The sequence below is a fragment of the Rhineura floridana genome, chromosome 2 (genome assembly GCF_030035675.1).
Source record: "Rhineura floridana isolate rRhiFlo1 chromosome 2, rRhiFlo1.hap2, whole genome shotgun sequence".
NCBI classification, from domain to species: domain Eukaryota; kingdom Metazoa; phylum Chordata; class Lepidosauria; order Squamata; family Rhineuridae; genus Rhineura; species Rhineura floridana.
Genome location: NC_084481.1, coordinates 192,577,323 through 192,601,857, shown reverse-complemented (window position 1 = coordinate 192,601,857; position 24,535 = coordinate 192,577,323).

The window sequence follows — 24,535 nt, the reverse complement described above, 5'->3', positions numbered from 1 at the left end:
TTCACTAAAATTGCAAAGTAAAGCAAACATATTTAAAGTGACTATCTGAACTGTAGCAACTGTCTTAATATTGTTGCTTGCTCCGTGCTAAAACAAGATCAGGACAACACATGTCTTGTTTCTATTATTTGGAGTGATTGCAGGTGTTGCCACCACTCACCATATGCTCAGAGGCACATGTTACCAAATTCTTCCAAGCTACACAGGAAGTGGATTGGATTGTGAAAGACCAACTCAAATTGTGTTGGCATTTTTACCAATTTTTAGGGCAGTACAATATCTCAGAGAAGAGGTCAGGTCTCCTGCTCCCCTGGTACATTCACTACAGAGCTTGGAAAAGGAGACTGAGTGGGTGGGTGGGTGGGCACTGGACAGAGGGGAAGCCCCTTTCCTTTCCAAAAGGAAAACATTGTGAACAGTATCATTGCTTTTCAGCATTTCCCCCACCTTTTCATTCTACAGCAGACACATATAGTCTGCCACTCAAATTTAAACCAAAGCTGTCACTGGCCACATCCACACTAGACCTTTGTTCCAATTTAGACAGTCATAGCTTCCCCCAAAGAATCCTGGGAAGTGTAGTTAGTGAAGAGTGCTGAGAGTTACTAGGAGATGCCCTGTTCTCCTCACAAAGATTCAGTCAGAGCAGCTGTCTGTTAAATCACTCTGGCCACTGGAGCTCTGTCACGGGAATAGGAGTCTCCTCTTAGCATCCTCCACAAACTACACTGCCCAGGATTCTTTGGGGGAAGCCATGACTGTCTAAAGTGAAATAAAGGTCTGGCGTGGGTGTGGCTCCCTGGTTAGGGAAGCCAAGAAGCTGTGAGTCTGGCTTTTAGAACACTGACAGTTGGTTTTTACTGCGCGTGCCTGGGCTTATAATTGAGTTCAATGCCAAAATTCTTAAATTAATAAAATATCTGCCAGGCATTTTTTTTTAACTTTTGAACTGCAGAAGATAAAGGTCAGAGTATGGGGCAAGGTCAGTAATAGGATTACAGGTACTCTATGAACATGGGTGATTTTTAATTAATTTCAACAAATTATGAGAACACCGAGAGAGAAAAGTCCAACTGGGGTCTGGGTTTTTTCCTCTCTTTTTACACATTGAACTCTCAATTTTCTCTGATTGTTGTGTGTATCACCAATAAAATTTACAGGGTTGTTAAGCAAGCATTTCTGAGTTCAGGACTATAAGTTTTGTAAGGTTTTGCTTTAAAATTATGGGAAACATCAGAATAGCATGGGGGTATTTTCAGTTTAACTTTGTGGAATGCAAAAAATCCATGCTGGCTATAGTATACAGCCACTCTTGTGGCTACATAATATAGCTTTCAGTCTTTTTATTTCTTATGTGCAGAAGAGTCAAACAAGTTTAAATTTTGAAGAGGGTAGTGTTTCGAAAACATTCCCAATATGAAGCTTTAATCCAATACTCATTTTTCTGGGAGTAAAGCTGCAATACTAATCCCACATACCCAGAGTAAACCCCATTGAATTCAATAGGATTTACTTCTGAGTAGGCACAGTTAGGATTATGCTGTAAATTAATGGGACTTTTGAATGAACATAGCAAAGAATTGTGTTTGTGTTGTAAATCTTTCTCTCCCCTTCCAATTCTATTGTTTTAAGCAATTAGGCAGGACTTACTTAAGTATCACTGCTTTCATTATGTAGGAAACTAATACTGATTTGATTTTATTTTTTAAAAAATGTTCTGCAGTGACCAACTGATTTTGACAATAAACTATTATATGGGGTGTATGTATTTTTACATCCCCAATGTGTATGTATATATGGAGTCTTTCCAACAACTCTGTGAGATAGGGTTGGTGATTGGAAACTAAGCCAGCTCAAACAACAAATAAATCCCTTTAAAATCCAATAACCATAAAAACAAGTATAAACAGTTGCAAAGCAACTTAAAGTGGCATGATTCTGAATTTTGGATTGGGCGAGTGAAGTTCCTTATCACTTGAAGTAGCAGTTCTGTGCATGCTTCCCTGTTTAAGTAAGGCCCATTGAATACAATGGGACTTGCTTCTGGGTAAAAAACATAGAATTGCACTATAAATATCTTTACAGCTTGTGTAAATAATAAACATTTTTGACAGTCATGCTTATATAAATATTTCTTCATGGTATGTCCCGATAAGTATCTGATTCCACACTATGGTTGTACATATTATTTCCTCTACATTTTAAGTGTGCCCTTTTTCCTTGGGGTGGTCGTGGTTCCCCTTTGTTGTTGCCATCCTCAGGGGCACATTATGCTGAGAGTTGGTGAGTAGTCCATGGTCACCCACTAAACTCATATTCATTTTGAAAACATCAATTAAAACTTTTTACATGCAGGCAAAGTTGATTAAGGAGATCCACACAATACATTTAAAGCACATGCAGCTCACATTTAAAGCACATGACTTCCCCTAAAGAATCCTGGGAAGTGTAGTCTCCCCCTCACAGTTACAGTTCCCACCACCCTTAACAAACTACAGTTCCCATGATTCTGTGGTGGGATTCATGTTCTTCAAATGTGTGTTGAATGTGCTTTAAATGAATAGTGTGGATCTGCCCTAGATATGATGTGCATTCATTAGTGAATTGAAAAGAACAATTTTAAAATATACTTTTTTTAAACAGGGGAAGGGTTGTACCTCAGTGGTAGGGCATATGCTTTGCATGCAAATGTCCAGAATTCAATTTCTGGAAAAGACTATTGCCTGGAATCCTGGAGAGGCCCAGCCTCCAAGAGGTCTTCTGTATCTTTAAAAGTTGTGTAGGGAGAAGGGAGAATTCCACCTTGTGGTTTTTCTCATTACAGTGTTGCAAGAACACCTGCACTTGGCTGACTTTCTCTTCTCCTAAAGATACAGGATCAGTCTCAGGCCAGGAACCTGGCAACCCAACTTGGGCCCACCCCTATGACATCACTAGGGCCTGTCCCTGAAATCTCAGGGTTTGGGTGATTCTGACCTGACAACCCTATTCGTGATACCTCCTCACAGCTCCCAAGTATTTGATCACATTACTGAAATATGGAGGCCAGAGGCAGGAATATAAAGAACTCTTTGACACTTGCTGACTATCAGTTTGATTGTTTTAACATTTAAGACACCTCTTTATCTTTCAAAGAAAGCAAGGAGACTAACAAGAAAATCCTTAAAGCAATATATCAAGCTGCAAGGCAATAAACTGGTTGTTATTGTTGTTATTAAGTGCCTTCAAGTCAATCACAACTTATGGCAACCCTATGAATCAGCAACCTCCAATAGCACCTGTCGTGAAACACCCTGTTCAGATCTTGTAAGTTCAGGTCTGTGGCTTCCTTATGGAATTAGTCCATCTCTTGTTTGGGCTTCCTCTTTTTCTACTCTCTTCTGTTTTGCATGTACTTGATCATTTCTGTGCTCTCCAATTTATTTGGAAAACTCTATGAACAGAGTATCCAAATAAACTGGAGAGCACAGAAATGATCAAGTACATGGAAAATCCCAGCAAAAATAAATCAATAAACAGGGGGAGGGAGGTCTCCTACTACTGCATCAGAAAGGAAGCAAGTACAGATGTTAACAGCCTTAAAGAGACAGGTAAAAACCACAGATTGCTGCATGCTGAAGGCTCATCTAAATTTCAACAACCCTGCTTGGAAGAGCTATTCTCTCAAGATCTTCACACAGTACATGTGGGGAATTATCTCTGAGACTGTAATCACAGTCCATACATCGGAATTTTTTTTTTTTTAAGGATAGTCTTGCACAAGACCTCTTTATCACAATTTCAGTATTTCATTGCTGCTATCGTTTTTTGAGTGGGAGATCACAGGGGCAAACAGTATGAATAGTTTTTTAAATATTGCTGATTAGGCTTAAAAGCTGAAGGTAGGGCAAGGGGAGAAAGTTTGGCTGGCTGATGAACCTGTCAGAGAGGAAGGGGGTTATTAGCTGTCATGTCTGCAAGGCTGGCCTTTGATGTGGTGTAACTCTTCTTTAGCAACAGAAAGTGGTGGAGGAAGGGAGAAGAGGGGGAGGAGGATGCACAAGAGAGCTCCTCGGCAAGGAAATGAGGTCCAAAGTGTTTCTAGTTGCGAAGGCAAAAAGCAACTATTTTTATTCCTGAGATGAAGATTTATCAAAGTCAGATGTCTGTACAAATGGGCTCCTACTGGGAGGAAGGGTGGGGGAGAGAGAGAGAGAGAGGTGATAGCCTTGGCTGAAAATCCTGTCCCTTCCGGGTCTAACAAAAGGAAGGTAAAATGTAGCCATATGTAACCAAAATGGAACCATACCTGTCAGTTATTGCTAAACGGGGAACCTGCTTTTCCAATTTAACAAGAAAGCCAAAAAGTAGCACAGGAGGCTAGGGATTAAGTTAGGAAACAACAGGCATACCCCAGGGTTAAAGACTGTGTAGCATCTCAGAGTACATGCTTCACCTGGCTTTTGGTTAGGGTGGGGGCTGCTCCAGTATCTTCCTATGACCAGAATTTCAGCCTCCTACTCCATGCACAGGGTGCCCATATCAAAATTAATCACCATTAAATTGAGCTCACAACATGCCAGCTGTGACATTTCACTAATTTCATTTGGTGCACTAATCTTAGTTGTACAAAAGTATATCTGATCACAACTGAAACAAGGCTCAGGGCTGGATCCAAAAGCACACCCAAATTGCAAACCTGAATTTCCAAGGGGGTTGCAATGCCATCCAAGGCAGGTTGAAGCCTTATTCCTTCCATCTGCATTATTAACATTATTATTATTAAAGTTACTACCCACCCTTCACCACTAGATCCCAAGGCAGGTCACAATGATACAAAATGCAATATTAAAAACAGTTCAAACCAGATTACATTTGCAACTAGAGAAGGTCCTAAAATATCTCCCTCTCAAGTGTCAAAAAGCCAGGGTGAAGAGGTGCATCTTCAGCATACAACAAAAGCTGTACAGTGAAGGTGCCCGTCTGTGGATTTACTGTCCAGAAGCACCTCAGTTTTGTCTGGATTAAGGGTAGAGACACACTTGCAGTTATGCTGGTTTCAGTGCATCTTCACCTCTGTATTGTGAATCCGGCAACACACATCAGTCAAACTCTGCCCTGTTTTACTTCAAAATCTGGGATGTATAGGATACATTTTCCCTTTAAACCTGCTTCACATGGACTTCAAAACTGTTTGGCTGGAGGTGAGAGGCTAGCAGTTCCTCCGGCCCTGAGGAAAGAAAAAGAAGATGGGAGAAAAGAAATTGGGGTGCCTTGTACTTTCCCCACAGCTCCTGCCAAGCAGGAAGGGAGCAAGGGGAGCCGTGGGGGCCACCTTGCCAGAACACATGGGAGGGAGTGTGGAGGCTTTTGTGTTCATGTGTGTGTGTGTGTGTGCATGCATGTGTGTGATGATGGCTCACTTCACACACATCGTCTCTTGGAGGCCACTGCCTTTTTTACTGTAAAACTTTAGAGTAATCAGAAGAGGAGTGGGGGGGGGGAGAGAGAGTTCAGCTGTCTTGATTTCAAAACTGTTTGGTCATCACCGCTCTGCTCTGCCCACTGGTGTGTACATGGAGTCAATACAGTAAAAAAGAATTCAAAAATAAGATGCGTACAGCTGGGGACAGGTTCATTTCAAACCGCACCCAGCCAAAATGGTTTTGCTGCTTTTTAAGGAGGCTGGTGTATCAGTGAACACTAAAGTAAGGATCATTCAGACCATGGTATTCCCGATCTCTGTGTATGGATGTGAAAGTTGGACAGTGAACAAAGCAGAGAAGAGAAAAATCAACTCATTTGAAATGTGGTATTGGAGGAGAGCTTTGCGCATACCATGGACTGGGAAAAAGATGAATAATTGGGTGTCAGAACAAATTAAGGCAGAAACAAAAGGGAACAGCACCAAGAAAAGGGCAGGAAAAAGAGACAAGCTCTGGTGCTAGATGAAATTTATTGTGAGCTCGACGCGTTTCGGAACTTGTCCTTCTTCAGGAGCTACAAACATTAAAACAAACTCAAATCAATATAATGGAGACAACACTGTGGTCTTAAACATGATATTTTAGAGACCACACTCCATATGACTCATTTTACAAACATTTAAAAAACATAATAAAAAAATTAAAATGTTGTCATTATATTATATTATATTAAACCAGAACTATCGCTAGAAACCAAAATGATGAAACCAAGGTTATCATACTTTGGACACATCATGAGAAGACATGATTCACTAGAAAAGACAATAATGCTGGGAAACACAGAAGGGAGTAGAAAAAGAGGAAGGCCAAACAAGAGATGGATTGATTCCACAAAGGAAGCCACAGACCTGAACTTACAAGATCTGAGAAGGGTGGTTCATGACAGATGCTGTTGGAGGTCGCTGATTCATAGGGTCACCATAAGGTGTAATCAACTGGAAGGCACATAACAACAAAGTGTGCACAAAGCTTCAGCTTCAGCTTGTTCGCTCTCATCCATTCTGTTACCAATGTAAAACATGGTTTCAGAACACAAACAGCATCTTTGAATTTAAATGGAAAGAAGAGACAGAGCTGGATATCATCTGCATTTGAGACATAAATTTATTATTATTATTATTATTATTAAATATTGGTGACACAATACCCCCAAATCTCTGACAACCTCTTCTAAAAGTTTCATAGCATGTGGGGACAAGATCCCCACGCCAACAACCCAGATGTCAAGCAGGAGTTGTCTGTAACCACCTTCTGGAACTCCCCTCCAGGAAGAGCCAAAACCATTGCAAGAAACTGGAACCCACCAGTTTCCTGTTCCAGAGGGAAAGTCCCAGTAGTTCTAATATAGCACTATATTATTCAACAATGCCCTTCCCCACGATCAAGATTCTTCTTTAATAATTTAAAGTTTCCTGGTTTCATTTATTACTGTTGATCATGGCTAGGGGATTAGTGGTGAACATAATCTTAATTGCCCTTAATTTGGCACAATGTCAGTTTCTTTTCCCATAGAATAGAGGGAGGGGAGGCTAATTACCAGTTTCCTTGCACTTATTTTTATTTTGTTTATAGCAAAATAGTGCTAAACCCTCCACATCATGATAAACAGGAAGCAATAATACAGGCAGGATCCACAAACAGGAAAAGTTTATTTTGAGGCACAGTAGTTCTGAAAGTCTCAATAGCTGTTTACCTGTCCATATTGGACAAGCTGGTCGTGCACTTCTGTTATATTGCAACAACAATAACTCACAAATCAAGTATGAAAAAACATAGGAAGATCACACAGAAAATGCCGGGTTGCAACAATTGGACAATTGTGAGTTAACAACGGATAACAATTCCAGAAGGAAAATACTACATGGAAGCAAGTTATTGTGATTTTTTTGCTGTTTAAGAGAGTGCAGGCAATTGTGCTCATTTTACAGAGTTTAAAAAATTGCTGTGGTTAATCAAACTTTGATGTGCTTTTGACTGGAAATAGATAATAGAATCATGGAATAGTAGAGTTGGAAAGGGCCTATAAGGCCATCGAGTCCAACCCCCTGCTCAAGGCAGGAATCCAAATCAAAGCATTCCTGACAGATGGCTGTCCAGCTGCCTCTTGAATGCCTCCAGTGTCGGAGAGCCCACTACCTCTCTAGGTAATTGGTTCCATTGTTGTATGGCTCTAACAGTTAGGAAGTTTTTCCTGATGTCCAGTCGAAATCTGGCTTCCTGCAACTTGAGCCCATTATTCCAAGTCCTGCACTCTGGGACGATCGAGAAGAAATTCCTGCCCTCCTCTGTGACAACCTTTCATGTACTTGAAGAGTGATATCATCTCTCTCCTCAACCTTCTCTTCTCCAGGCTAAACATGCCCAGTTCTTTCAGTCTCTCCTCATAGCGCTTTGTTTCCAGTCCCCTGATCATCCTTGTTGCCCTCCTCTGAACCTGTTCCATTGTTAACAGGGACATTGTTAACAGTGATGGAAAATGTATATTGCAAAGAAGGCTTAGGAGAAAAGATTAGCAATTCTGTCTTCACTATACTAAGTTTCAGGCACCAATGAAGCATCCAGGCTGAAATGTCCAAAAGATATGCCATAATATGATGTTGGACATCAGAAGAGAGTTCTGGGATTGAAAATTATAACTGTGTCATCAGCATACAAATGATTATGAAGGCCATGAGTTTGAATAAGGTTGCCCAGGGGTAGCACATAAAGGGAAAACAACAAGGGTCCTTCCCTAGATGGGGGTGGGTACCATCTGCCTTGAAGGAGGTGGCAGTAAGGTCCCTCCTTAAGAGGACCTCCCTAGCCCCTGGAGTATTAAACAACCATATACAGCTTGGGACCAGGATACCTGAAAGACCATCTTATTCCCTATATACCCAGTCGATCACTGCCTTCTGTAGAAGAGCGCCTCCTGCAGATACCATCTTATCAGGAGGTCCATTCTGCACGACATAGGAAACGGACCTTTAGTGTTGTGGCACCTACCCTTTGGAATTCCCTCCCCTTAAATATTAGACAGGCTCTGTTATTTTTTCAGCACCTACTGAAGGCCTTCCTTTTTCAACAAGCCTTTTAAGGTGAGACTTTATCCTTATCTTGTCTGTGTTGGAATTGCTTTTTAATGTTTTAAAACCTTTTCTTTTTTAAAAAAGATGTTTTTAAAGATTTAAAAAAAATGTTTTTAAAGATGTTTTGTTTTAATAAATTTTAAAGTCTGTTTTTATGATGTTTTAAAGTGTTTTTAGTGCTTTTGTTTGCTGTCCTAGGCTCCTACTGGGAGGAAGGGTGGGATATAAATCAAATAATAAATAAATAAATGCAGGAATCTGACTCATTCATGTTCCCTTTTCCCAAACAGACAAAAAAAATGAAAGTGGGTAGCAGAAGAAAGGCCTACAATCTGAAAAGACTTTTCAGCCATAGCTAGTTAAACAGTTAGAGGGATCTTACTTTAGTGGTAAGCCACTCTTAGGCTGCAGTCCTAGACACAGTAGGAAATAACTGCCATTGAACTCAGTGGGATTTACATCACATGCTGTAAAGCTGTGATTCTGCCAGAAAATCCTATAACAGAAAAATTAGTATTATAGTGACAGCAAACACACCCTCAGTTTATCTGACAGATGCACTAGAATGATAAAAAATGGCACGAATGTGGATCTGTATGTACAAATATATCTATGAGAGAATTAGCACTTACCATGAAAGTTTAGAGAATTTTAAAAGGGCTTCTTTGTAGGACCAGCCATTCCAACATACCGCATAACAATACAAGCAAACATGTTGTGTGGTAAAGGGAGACTGTCTGAAAACATGGTTAGCCAGTGGTGTCCTCTCTCTCTGTGACTGACCACTCCTGTTACCAGTTAGTTCCAACAGTTCAGGGTCCTGGACAGAACAAATAATTTATACACTTCCTGCCCAGTATGCTAGCAATCTAATTTGCTATCTCCAGTGTGTAACTATGAATTAGTCTGTTTCACACCTTTACCTTAAAGTACTAGAAGATAACATCAGTATACCCAGCCTTAACCCATTTGTCTCACTTTCTTGTGTTTTCCATCAGTGTGGCCTTTTCCCACCTGGATTACAGTTTCAGCACTAACTTGCTGTCTTTTCCTGTCCTTTCACTTCCCTGGTTACCTTTCCCCATTGACCCTATCTCCCCTCTCCTACCCAACCCCCTAACCTCATGTTTGTACCTCATCTTAATACAAGGTATATTTATCACATGATGAAGTCTTTCGTCTACCACATAAGGCTCTGTCCACAACAAATGGAGAAAAGGCCAAGGAAAGGAATTAAGGGAGAATTTAGAGGAAGGTACAAGAGAAAGATGGAGAGAGAGGAGTAGGTATAGGAAGGGAAGAGAGAGGGGTCATAAATTCCCTTCTAATTCCAAATAATTCCGATTACACGGATGAGTAGTTTTCAATCAGAAAGATAATCTCAAAGATAGATGGCAGGATAATTGCTCGTCGGCGCGACGTAAATATTGTGTCGTTTCTATTAATCTCAGCGAATCGGGTGTCAGAGTTGTCACTCATTCATCAAAACAAATTAAAAAAAACATATTAAAAAGAGAGAGATGCCAGGAGGAGGGGGGATGTGTATCCAACCAACAGTGAGAGGGCCTATTGCTCAGTAATGAATGTTGCTTACATGCTATTTGTATTTTTTATTTTAGAAAAACCTGAGGTAACCAAGGCTGTAGGTCTTTATTAACCTTCCTGCTGGAATAGAAACAGCCACTGCTACATACAGAAGAGGAGACTAAGCCGCTGCACAGCATTACAGTGGTTGCTACAAGTAGGGAAAGGATGGGGAGAGAAGTAATTACGAGCATGTGCAGTGAAGATCTTAGTTGTGCAGATCTGGATAAGGGGCTTTTGGGGATCTCAGAAAAAAATCACAAGAGCTATTCACAAGTGCAACAACCAAGCAGGAGACACTGAAATTCATAAAATGGTTTTTAAAAAGGAAGCTGGGCTGGTCTTTCCATGAAGCAACATGATGTTATTGTTTCAGGCTACAGGTTCATGAAGGGAATATCATTTTCCTGCCCGTCGATTTCCGTATCTCTGTCCTGTTAACAAAATAAGTTCCAGCCCAGAGCAGGGATGGTGCCATTTTGAATCCTGCTTCACGTACAACATTGTCTATATAGAGCTGACACTGAGGAAGGAATACACAATAAGAGGAAAACATCCCAAAGGAGCTATTTCTAAGTTATTTTTTCAGTATAAAATACCATAAAGAAGTGTTGATAGATACTAATCTTTGAACTGGATCCTCTCTGGCAATTTCCCCTATGCAAGCCAAGTTGGCCACTATGCTTCACTGGAATTAAGCTATATTTGTTATCTTGCATGCATGCATGATTCTCTGCAAAAGCAAAAGGCCCATAGATAGAGAAGAGATACTGGAGCTGGGAGCGACTGAAGTCTTCTAACTGTACTGTTTATTCTATCATCGTGCTTCATCAGAAACCACCACTCAACCCCTTAAATAATACATTGCATCACATTGCCCCATGTACAATTGCATCTAATGAAATTAAATAATGATGTAACCATTCCAAACTAATCCAGGTGCCTTATCTCATTCCTTTCTCTTGTTCAAGGGGGAGATGTAAAAAAACAAGAACTTAAATCATTATTTGAAGGGAAGATATGTGACAAACATACATGCTTGCAGTTACATTGCTGCCCAAAGATAAGATAAACTATTGCTGCATCCCTATACAAGAACTCTTAGTTGTTTCTCTTCATTTCTCATGTTTCCAACTTTAAATTCATTTCTCTTCATTTCTGCAGCAATTTTTTTTTTTAAAAATCCTGATGAAAATTCTTCAGCATTTCTACTAATAATCACATTTTTGTCTGCAGTTTTGACTAACGAACAGAGCTTGGAAAAGTTACTTTTTTGAACTACAACTCCCATCAGCTCCAGCCAGCATGGCTACTGGATTGGACTGATGGGAGTTGTAGTTCAAAAAAGTAACTTTTCCAAGCTCTGCTAACGAACACATTTCTGCAAGCTATTTCTCCTGATATAAGGCATTTTGTATGTTGTTTTCAGTAATATATACATTTTTATACACATTTCCCCCTAATATATGCATTTTTGTAAACATTGGTTGGAGAACTTCATTGCAACATTTGGATAAGTGTGGATAAGTGGATAAGTGTGAATTTTGAAGGATAGTGAATTTTGAAGGGCTGTATTTCAGTTTTCATACTGTTTCAGAAAGTGTGAATTTGATAAATTTGGGTTTAAATGCAAACTGAATTGAATTTCACTCCCATTAAACGCCAGGGACTTGCTTCCAAGTAAATAGGCATAGGTCTGCCAACACATTCTGAAAGAAGACTTGAGATATAATATAGGTAGGAAAACATTATATTTGTTTATATATAACAATGGGGAGATCTGCACTAAGAAGCCAATATGGTAAGTGCAAGCAGGTTGAGTTAGATCAAAGTCTATAAAGGAAGCATCCCTCCACACCATGGGCATGTAAGCAACCACATTGCTGGTTTTCCCAATGAGTGGGAGAAACATCTGCTGCTGCTGAGCCTTGGGTATCTGAACCTGATATGCACAGCCAGGCTCTGCTGTCCAGTGCTCACCAAAGTGCACACACCAGGCCCCAATGACATCCTGAAGTAACCCACAAATCTCAGGCTTTGGATGATGACTCCAGAAATGCCTCAGTGTGGCTGTTAAATAAGGCCTTACTTTCCCTTACCTGCCCGCACTGAATGCCAAACAGAATAAATGGACCAAATCAAACAAACCATGCCCTGGCAAAAAAAGCAGGCAAAAGAAGAGACTCCCAAATGCCAATCAGGGGTTCCCAAAAAGATGCTAGCCAGCCCCATAAATGGGGCGTTAGCCAAAGCTCCCACTGCAGAGGAAGGGAGGGAGCTGCAGCTGCAAAAGAAAGGAGAAGAGAGGGCAGAGCAGTCCTACAAACTGGGCTGGCTGTCCTCCTCCTACTGGGCACTCCTGTCCACATGGTCTGCCAATCCCCTCCCCCTGTGAGAGACCAACTCGAATCTCTTCCAAGGCAGAGGGGATGAGGCAAATCCATCCCCACTAACAGTGGGAATGTCAAAGTGCTGCAAAACAAGCTATTAAACATTTGTTTGGAAAATACAAGATCTTATTATGAAGTGACAAGACATTTTGAGTTGGAGGGGACTCTTCTTGAGAACCAGTGGGCTTTACTTCAGGAAGAGTAGATCATCCCCACTCTGTGGGAGGTAACTAGGGTTTGGATAAAAATACAGACCCCCAAAGTTCAAACATCTTATGCTCATGTCAGCTTTAATGGTATTTTCCAGAGAGTCTTTGCCTATTAATTTCTCTGTGGGTCTTAACAATCTGTCAGTTTATCACTTCAGAAGGTGACAAGATCCCCATTATTTAACATCACTCTCATTTTCTAGAGTGCTTTTGGGTGAATGGAGTAGAAAATGAAAGGTATTTTAAAGCATTTGTCAGCCATTCACTTAAGAGGACTTTACAGTATTCTGAGTTATGGAACCAAACCACAAATGAACACTGTACTTTCACAAAGGACCTGAACCTCTGCCCAGAGGCTTTTCTCCCTAAATGATTGTGAGGGGAATTATAATATTGTATCCCCAGGTGTTCTGTTTTTTCCAGTACAACAGTATTTGTCTGCCAGGATTTGTGGCGGGGGAGGGAAGAGACAAATCTCAAGAAACGACCAGTAACGCCAACCTATTCTCACATCATTTCACCTGAAGTGGATCCAGTAGTATAACTGAAGCCAAGGCCAGGTTTTTCCATTTGGTTCTATCACTAATTCTCCCTGTAAGCCCTTTGGAAGGAAGGAAACCTGTCCCAGGTGTACTTCCAATCTATCAATCCTATAAGCAATGCAATATCCGCTGGGAATTTCAGCTGTCATTGAGCCTCTGTCTTATCTCACAGTCTCCTAGTATGCCCACTGCCTGGTGAAATGTCATTTCTTTCTCCCTTTCTTCCAAGATGGAAGTGAACTTGTGTGCCTGGCATGGGGGCTGACAGACATGAGCTGAAGGGCTGTCAAGGACCCTCTGAAAAATTACTAGGTTGCCCTGTGTCAAATTTCAGGGTCTAACACTGCAGCTTTATGTCTGCTCTGCACCCAGCTCTAAATGGAGCCTTTGATGAGGAGCCAGGGAGCTGTCATCAAGGGTTGCCTCCAAGGCTAAACTCTGTAGGTATAAACACCTGGAAAGCATGTGCCAAGCAGCGGAGAATAGCAGTAGTATTGTAAAGCCTGATGTCGCATGAGATCCCCTTCTCCAGCCTAAAAAGGAGACCAGAACAAGTGCTGATAAATGCAGGGTAAGATATAAAAGTCCTACATCTGAGGGGAAGGAAATCTTCCTCATTTCTACCAAATTTCACATATGAGGGAGAAAAAGAATCATGGAGAAAACACATGGGACAATCCCTAAAGAAGGGACACAGTTGCATTCATACATAGTAAATTATATAGAGATATAGGATCTCCAGGGGAAGAGGAAATCACTTCGGGATGCCTCATGAAGTGATTCAGAAATGAAATAAAACAACACATGCCCATGTGTTTGTTTGTTTCAACCGCAGGAGCCCATCTGACTGCCCCTTTCCCAAGTGATTTGTATGTCTCACCCCCCTGGCTCTTCTTCTGTGAACAAGGCAATACATGTGGACTGTACAGGCACTAGGAGAACACTGCAGGGGCCGCTCCAAAACAAGCAATCCCAGCTTGTAGTGCAGGAGTGGGAAACCTGTGATCCTCCAGATGCTGCCATTGGCCTTGCCAGATGCAGCTGAAAGGAGTTGATGTCCAACATCACCTGGAGGGTCTCGAATTCCCCATCCTCACTGTAGGGGTTAGAGTAGGAAACCACTGGAGGACACACAAAGGGAAGAAGCAATATGCTTCATTTGCCCATGACCAGCATTTGTCACTCCCCACTTTTGGCAAGCTGGGAATCCATGCCAACTCGCTGAAAACCTAGGCATGAAAATGGCAATGGACTGCCTTCAAGTCGATCCCGACTTATGGCGACCCTATGAATAGGGTTTTCATGGTAAGCGGTATTTAGAGGGGGTTTACCATTGCCTCCCTCTGAGGCTAGTCCTCCCCAGCTGGCTAGGGCCTGCTCAGCTTGCCACAGCTGCACAAGCCTGTCCACAACTGCCAGCTGGGGGACAACTGGGCTCCTTGGGACTATGCAGCTTGCCCATGGCTGCACAGGTGATCTTTAGCTGGCCCTTGACACCCAGGAGACACGAGCGGGGATTTGAACTCACAGACTCTGAACTCCCAGCCAGGATCTCCTCCCGACTGTGATTTCCCTCAAATTCAGCAACACCACCACACAACCATCGACAGGATATCTGCACCAGTTGGCATTTTAGGCATCACATTCTGCAATGCAGAGACCACTTCCACAGCTACTATGACCCTTTGTTATTCTGCAACAAGATTTCCTATGAAAGGATCTTATACAGAGTCAGACCATTGGTCCACCTAGCCCAGTATTGTCTATTCTGATGGGTAGCTATTCTCCAAGCACTCACTCCACCCTGCTAAGCAATTCTTTAATTCAGAGGTTCCCAAACTGTGGCCCATGGACCACTAGTAGTCTGCGAGCTCCATTCAGGTGACCTGTGGCATGTCTGTGGTGGCTGAAGACAGGAGATAGCACATCCACCACATTAAACAGTCATATTGATTTTTAATTGCTTCTCTTATTTCTTAAATTGTCTTTTATTGGATTACTATTTGAATTCCATGGAATATAATATACAAGAAATAAAATAAGCAATAAAAATACAGTTAAAAATCATACAGCATCTAGCACCATTCATTACAATCTCTACAACCAGCAGAAAAGTCATTCAGTGGTCCACTAAGACCATCAACAATTGGTCTGTGGTCCGTAGGGAAAAAAGTTTGGAAGCCACTGATTTAACGTATTCCAGGAACTGAATCTGGCTCACAATGCATGTGCCCTCACCTCAAAATACAGGCTCTCATGGTTTCTCCATTTTTAAAAAGAAAAAACTATTGTACTCTCTTTGCCATTAATCCTAAAAAGCTTCAGATGTGAATGCAAGTCTCTGGGCATGGCCAAGTAGACTGCAAATGGATCAGCTTCACAGACTGCTTTTCACACCAAGGACCCAAGTGACCGCCAGCCATGCTAGACATGTCTAAGCTTGAAAGAGGAAAACAGACAAACAAGTTGCTGGTTCATTAAAAGGCTTTTTTAGGTCTATAGTTTGCCACTTGTTCTTTGTTATCCACATGGCCAATACTCCAAAATAGTTCAACAACTTTAAGAAGAGGGCAAATACTATAAAACCACAAAAGAGGTGCAAATAATTACCTGGCCAGACAGTCCCCCTGAATACTTTGCCTTAAAAAGTGAAACTTGAACATTTGATGTTACTTGGGTGCCGTTCATTCTGTATGTTGGTAGAGGATCCCCATTTATGGTTCCACCAGAAGCACATGTTTTCCTTTGGAATGATCCAAACCCAAGGGTTAGTACTCAGGACCAGTGGATAGGAACTAGTAAGACTTTATGATAGGTTCAGTCTTCTATATCAAAATTGTATTGTTCTGTGGTTTGTTATAGTAGTTCCTAGTTTGTTGCTTTTTATATATGCTCTGTAATGTATCTCTCTTGGAAATATCAATAAAAACATTGGCAGGGGGAAGGACACCAGAAATCTAACAAACTGAACTTCAGGGATGCGGAAGCATTGGCTCCATGTTGTTTACTCTTGATGTAAGCCATTTTTCCTATTCAAATAGTGCAACAGTAGTCTGAAGTCAGAGGTTAGATACATAATGCTTTTTTATTTTATGCCTATAATGAAAATATTTTTTCTCTCTAATTCTTATATTAATGCCTCATATGAGCCAATATTTCTATTTGGATTTGGATCTACGCCCATGCTTCACCAAAAGCTTATGCTCTTAGCTACAATTACTGAAATGGGGCAGACTGAAGAATATAACCGAAAAGAGACTGTGAAGCCCAGGGTAAAAATGGCATAGATTTCCTAAAGAGTGGTTACCCCTAATATTACTTCACATATTGGTATTTGCATCATGGACAGGTCAAACGATGCTTATGTCTGCATTCAGACAGGCCACACATTGTTTTCTATTATGGACATGTATAAGCCTGCAATGGTGGACAGAGCACTTTCATTTTAAATTGGATATTATCACAATTAATAAACTGGCTCTATGAAGCGTGTCCTTGTGGCAGCGTGGAAATATTCCATTAAAAATGTGCACACAACATTTGCAACAAGCTGATGTCAACAAGGTGCCTGGATAGAAATCCTATTTATCTTAAAGGAGGGTTTGGGGTATATATTGCAATGATCTTTGTAGCTTCTCCCAGGATCCCAGACCTTTCTCTGCCACCTTCTCCACATCCTGACTTTACCAAAACTTTCATCTTGTATGCACACCAGAATGACTCCAATCAGAATAACGGATATTTAACCACTTTATGTAAATGTGCTTACTTTATACAATTTTTTCAAAACGGTATTTGGGTATTTGAACATAGCATATCTCTCTCTCACTGATACATACATTGTTTATTAGTTCTTGTGAGCACAGTTCAAGCACCTGACATGTGGTTATTTTTTCCCCAGTGATCTTCCTAATACCCTTTTCTGTGGCATGTCAAGCACATGTGCTGTTTGTTTTAATCCCCAAGTCTCTTTCAGTCTATATTTCTTTTCTCCGTTTCTTCTCTTCATTAAACATGTGGGTTTCACAATGATTTTCTCCCCACCCCCATCCTGGGTTGTTGTTGTTGTGTTATCCAGGCAGAGTGCAATTTTATTTCTTCCTCATTTTTTAATCTGTTCAAGGCCGTCTACATTATTGCTGTTTCCTCACTTGTGTTTGGAACACTCCCAATTAAGTATCGTCTGCAGATTTAATTAATGGACTGTTTACCTCCTCTTCCAGAGCACTAATGAAGAGGATTAATCACACCAGACCTACCACCTTATTGGATCACCCTCCCAGCATCTCAGTAAGTTCCTATCATAATTTACCGCAGAGGAGATAGTGAGAACCATCCAAAAAGACCTTCCACATCTCATTCCTATGATTCTTTTAAGGCTGTTGCAACCTCTGACCTTATAACAGCCCTTTCTCCAAGTTTTTAATTCTAATGAATGAAGAAAGGGCTCTTGAATACAACAGAGAATGCAGTTTATGAGGCTGTCATATCCTACAAATTAACACATACACACCCAATGATCATCTAGTTTGATTTGTTCTTTTCATATCTGTTGCCATGTTATTGCACGGTCTACTGCTTTCTTCAGAATTATAATTGTAATCTGGCTAGATTACAATTTTGCATTTCAGAAAAGTGATGCAGAATCCTTAAGCATCACTTTCCTTTTCTAAAATGCAAAATTGAAATCCAGCTAGATTACACATTCATATTAGGGAACAAAATGCTGAGCAGGATTTTGTTTTATAGCCCATAGATGAGGAAATATAGCATTCACAGTGCAATAAAATTATGTGAGGATACAGTTTGCTGAGAAGACATACTTTTCAAGCTAGTCATATTTGTATGGTGTTTGAAAATAATTATGTAACCACTTATAATTGAGCAGGAATTGTTTAGTGAATGCCAGAGACTGCAGAAGATTAACAGTAACTCTTTTATTTTCTAAAAATGACTATACAACATCCTTAGCAAACTTACTAATGCAGATCTTTCTTGTGCTTCAGTCCTAGTCCTAATTCTGCTTTCTATGCCATACCATATAAAACCTTTCCTGTCTATTCAGGATCACATTTCACCACAGTAGTCCTGGTCTACCAAAGAGACAATGGCTATATTCATACCAACGTTTAACAAGCTGTATGTGTATTATTTGAACTTGCTTAAAGTGCTATATAAAATGCTAAGAATTAGCATCAAGTACAGATATTTTTCATCAGACCATGAGTTTAAGATCTCACACTTCATGCATCTCCTCCTCCAGAAATATAAACCTGCCTGTTACTCTGCTTTACGTTTGTACAAATATTTTATTTAACCTTTGCTCATTGATTAGATGTTCATAGATATGCCTAATTTTACTGTATGTTTGTATATATGTATGATACATACATGAATCACCAGTGGAGGCTGGTCCATTAGAACGAAAGGGACACTGACCTACCAACCTCAGTCTGCCCTTAGCCAGCCTCCACCTGACTGGCTTCTTAATTACAACTGGCCCAGAAGATAGCCCTTACTATCGGCTTTCTTTCCTTAGTCTCAATTTTACCCTTGTAGAACTCAGCAGGGAGGAGGAAGGAGACAAAACCTGAATTAGTTGGCTCCACCTGTCATTGCCTCTGGTTCTGCCTATCATTGGCTCTCTGGTTCCACCTACATTTCTTTTCTTTTCTTTCTTTTCTTGCTTTTGTATGTGTCTCTGCCAATTTGGAGATGAGTGTTTGTCTCCCATCTTTTCTCCTGGGCCCCTTTTTAGAAGGACAAGAAGAGAGAGGAGTGAATTTTTGCTCTGTGATTTGTTAATGTATTATTATTATTGGATGTTGTAACTGCTGCTTTTTGTAAATTGTATTTATTTTTATTGATGTATTCTTGTATTTGTGTTTATTTTTTGTAAGCTGCCTTGAGGGCCTTTTGGCCAAAAGGCAGGGTAGAAATAAGAAGAAGAAGAAGAAGAAGAAGAAGAAGAAAACATCTGGGTGGTTGAAGGTATAAATGAGAGAATGACAGTTGTTGGTTCTGGGTTTTGGAGGGGTGGATTTGTGTTTAGGCAGGTAGTGAGACAGATTTTAGGACTAAGAGATATAAAGAGCAAACTATTATATGTAACCACACACATGTTGACTGAACTTAAAGTAATCTTGTTTATTCCTTGTGTTATTAAATAAATAGTTCTGGTTTAACACCACGCTTGATCCTTGGCTGGGATATTACAGACCAGAAGGGTGGGCAGAGCAAATACCAAAGCTGGGAACAGTATCAATGGTGGCAGCGGTGAAGGGATAGTGTAACAGGAGCAGGTATCCAAAGCAACCCAGGGCTGTAAATTTTAAAGGCAGAAAGATACAGGTGGCCTGTAAGTGCACCCAGACACTATGTAGCAATCTGTGGAGACTAAGGCACAGTCTCGGGGCAGTATTACATTACAGAGTGTCAGGTGATGGTGCCTAGTAGTGGGATCATGAGAGACCTGTGCTGGGGCCAGTGTGAGAGATCCGTTACGAAACCAGACCCTGAGTAGGGGTCTGACATTACTCACCCAGAAAAATATCTTGGGATAATCTTCTTTTCTTTTAATTTTCTGATTATATATAAATTAGTCTGTTCCACATTATTATACATATTTAGTATTGTATGGATGATATTTGTTTCATGTTACCTTGATCATTCCTTCTCTAAAATGAAAAACCTGAAAATTATTTTATTATATAATTTATATGTAGTAAGGCATAACTGCCCTGGAAATCCTTGTTATTGAATGGTAGGATAGAAATAAAATAAATACATTTTTATATTAAAAAGAAAAAGTTCCGCTTTGAAGGGGAAAATTTTCTTTCAACTGTATTGGTATGAAGTGAATATAGTTTTCTTGTCACAGACAGCATGGAAGTTCTGCTACCAAGTGGATCACATAATACAGTTTGTAATTTAACAAAAATACGGAAATGCTACAGCAATCAAAAGAATGCTTAGTACCAGTGTATTTATTGTGTGAGCATTTCAAAATTATGTTATAGAACTTCATACTGTGCAATGTATACCAACTGGATGCCTGATTTTACTTTTTTTTTTAAGAAAAAGACCAATTTTGTTCTAACTTTAACAAATTTCTATCCCACCTTTCTACCCAATTCTAGTCCCTCCATAAGGGCAAACAAAAATAAAAATGCCATACAAAATCACACACAGAGACACACACAAACATTAACAAAATGACAACAATTTAAAAATGTAAGCCCCAAACACCTGGGGAAACAAAAAAATATTTGCTTTCCAAGGGAGCCGAGCCAGAAGCATCTCAAGGGAAGAGAGCATTCCACAAGAAAGATGACATCACTGAAAAGTTCCCGTTTCTTGTGAATGCCAGTCTTGTTTCTACGAAGGCCACAGCATCCTTTCCCATTGGATTTGCAACCCTTTAAGTAAGTAGATTTTTTAAAATGGGCAAATCCATCCATAGGTCTTCTCCTGGTGGATTTTTGCAACCCTTAGAGCTGAAAGGAGGAATATTGTATCTAGTCTCTGCCTCCAGATTATTTCACATCCCCCTAGACCAGGGACAAGGAAATTCTGTACATTCCATGAGGATAGGAAAAATAAATCTACTCTGGAAGTTAGCATGCATAGAAATATAATACACTGAATTTTATAGCTACTGCTGAAGACAACACCAAGACATTCAGAGGATTTCAAGTTTGAAATGTAAATTGCAATGTATGTTTTTTATTTTTATTATTTAACAAAAATTTATATACCGCTTGATTGTAGAAAACCTCTAAGTGGTTTATCCAAAAAAATGTATTTCTGAAATATACAAGCTAAAGTTAGGCATATCAAAACATATCTTCAGCCCTTGATCTTTTTTTAAAAAATGGGGTGAATGTTAATTTTCCTACTTATTTAATTATGGATTAAATAATTACAATATTTTGAGAATATGTTCTGATTCTAAGTTCTGCTGTATGGACTTTTAAAAAATACAGAATAGGATCTAAGGTTTGTGTTTTGAAAATTCGTTTGGGACATTTGGCAGTCACCAGATTATACAACAGTGACGGGTAACCAATAGGCTCAGGAGAGGGGTTGCAACATCAAATAGGGATCAGAAACTGAAACATCTACAAGCACCAGATTTAGCTGTCACTACCAAAATCTGACTGATGTACATTCATCCTTCCCCAACCTCATACCCTCCAGATGTTGTTGGAATCCAACTCCCTTCAGCTCCAGCTCCAGCATGATCAATAGTCAGGGATGATGGGAGCTGTAGTTCAACGACATCTGGAGGATACCGGGTTGGGGAAGGCTATTCTCACACTTCATCTGCTCTGAGAGAGGAATAAATGTGAGGAGACCTTCTTTCCTCAACTGCTTGTACATGTGAACATTATCAAAGTAAGATCTACCCTGTTCTTTCCCAATATTTCTGCCCACCAGACTGTTTCCCATCTAGAAAGCAAAAAAAGAGGAGGAGCACTGGAATCCATGTTTCATTTATTTTCATTAAACTGTATATCCTACTTTATACACACACCCCCAAGCTATTGTGCAAACCGTGACGTGATTTTGGTGAGCATGACCCTGCCTGTGAGGAAAAAGTAAGGAATTAATTATAATCACATATTTTAGTTATGCAAAAGGCCCCTAGCTTTGTATATTCTCACATGTAGACAATAGGTTCTTGATGAAGGATATTAATAATATTTAAGGGGAGAGAATTCCAAAGGGAAGCTGCCGCTACACTAAAGGCCTGCTTCCTATATCGTGCGGAATTAACCTCCTGATAAGATGGTATCTCCGGGAGGCCCTCACCTGTAGAGTGCTGTGATCCACTGGGTATATAAGGAGTAAGGCAATCTTTCAGGTATCCTAGTCCCAAGCTGCATAGGGCTTTGTACACCAGAACTAGAACCTTGAATGTGGCCCAGTAGCTTATGTGCAGCCAGTTCAGTTCTTTCAGCAGTGGGTGACATGTTAGTGATACTCTGCCTCAGTGAGCAGTCGTGCCACTGCATTTTGCACCAGCTGCAGCTTCCAGACCAACCTCAAGGGCAGCCACACATAGAACACATTACAGTAATCCAGCCTGGAATTGCCAGTGCATGGACAACAGTGGTCAGGCTATCCCGGTCCAGAAACGGACCTAGCCACTGAGACCACCTGGGCCTCTAGCGACAAAGTTGGATCCTGGAACACACCCAGGCTACAAACCTGCTCTTTCAGAGGGAGTATGATCCCATCCAAAGCAGCCAACTGACCAATTATCTGAACTCTGGAACCACCAACCCACAGAGTCTCGATCTTGCTAGGATTCAGACTCGGTTTATTGGTCCTCAGCCCAGCACCAAGTCTAGGAACAGGTCCAGGGCTTTTATGGCTTCTCCCGATTCAGATATTACAGAGAAATAGAGCTGGGTATCATCAGCATACTGCTGACACCTCATCCCAAATCCCCTGATGACCACTCCCAAGGGCTTCATATAGATGTTAGACAGTATAGGGGACAAGATGGTACCCTGTGGCACCCTGCAGGACAACTGCCAGGAGCCCAAAAGATAATTGCCCAATGCTATTCTCCAGAGCTTGGAAAAGTTACTTTTTTGAACTACAGCTCCCATCAGCCTAATCCAGTGGCCATGTTGCCTAGGGCTGATGGGAGTTGTAGTTCAAAAAAGTAACTTTCCAAGCTCTGCTATTCTCTGAAAACAACCCTGAAGATAGTATCAGAATCACTGAAAACAGTGCCTCTGATACCCATCACATCAAGTCAGCCCATAATGATAACATGGTCAAGGGTATCACCAAGAGATCAAGTAAGAATAACAGGGTGGCACTCCCTCTGCCCTTCTCCCAATAAAGGTAATCCATCAGGGCACCAAGGCTGATTCAGTCCCATAACCAGGCCTGAACCCAGATTGGGATGGGTCAAGATACTCTGCTTCATCCAAGAGTTGAATTTTGCCTAAATTAGGCATAGGAGAACGTAGATGGAATGAAGGAACAGAGCAGCATTGCAGTGTGTATCCGTTTGGCTGGTCTGCTGGTTCAAAGTGAGCTGAGCATTGTTTACCTTTGCCATAAGAGGGGAAGAAAGAATTTCTAAAGGCACTGCAGTGTATGGATCCACCTACATTTGTCATTCATTCTTTTCAGAATATGCTGTTTTTTGTTATGGTAATCAAATTACAGAATACCACACTGTAGCTAGGTTGAACTGGAACAACTTTAATGATAGCTGAAATTGAATTGGGATGTAACCCAGGAATTAACTTCCTACTATATTCACTGTACCTTAGATCTTTTTTTTTAAATTCATTACTTTTAATAATGTCCAAGACTTAGGCAGCCACTCAGAAGGAATGAAATGTCACCTGATTGGAGAAGCAGCTGTTGGGAATACTCAGTGTCTACTTGTGCATGATGTATAATTTGTGGAATTCATCTTGTGGCAATGAATCCTATAAATTATACATCATGCATAATGATGATGACATTATACATCAATAGCTGCTATTTATTTGTTTAAATGACTTCTGTGCCACTTTTCTGGTTCATGAGCCCTCCCAAAGGGGCTTACTTAGATGACTGTAAAAGGACATTAGACAACTTCATGGAACATAGCTCTTAGCCATGATGAATAAATGCAACCTCCATGTTCTGAGGGTAATATGCCACTGAATACCAGTGCCGGAGGACATCAGTTGGAGGGGGCTAGTGTCTTCATGCCCTGCTTATGAGTTTCTTGGAATCATCTGGTTTACTACTGTGGAAATATAAGAAACTGCTTTGTAGGGTTGGGCTATTTGTCCAGCATTGTCTGCTCTGACTGGCAGCAGAAGTCTTTTCCGTCCCTTGCTACCTGATCCTTTTAACTGGAGGTGCCAACCTGGAGCCCTCCAGCAGTTTTGGACTACAACTCCTGTCATCCCTGACCATTGGTCATGCTGGCTGGGGCTGATGGGAGTTGTAGTCCAAAATAGCTGGAGAGCACCAAGTTGGGGAAGGCTGAGAGACTCAACCTGAAACCTTCTGCATCCAAACCATGTGTTCTACTATTGAGTTAGATGCTGTATTAGATGGGTTTCTGGTCTGATCCAGCAGGACAGTTTTAATGGTTATATGCATGAGGATACTGTAAAAAACATGCCTTTAGCATTGCTGCATTGCTTTGAGTCAGCACCATCTATCTGCAGAGTTCCTTTGCTTCCATATAGCTTTTACTTATCCCAAGTGCACCCCAAACACACCTAATTTAGTTTGTTCATGATGTCTCTT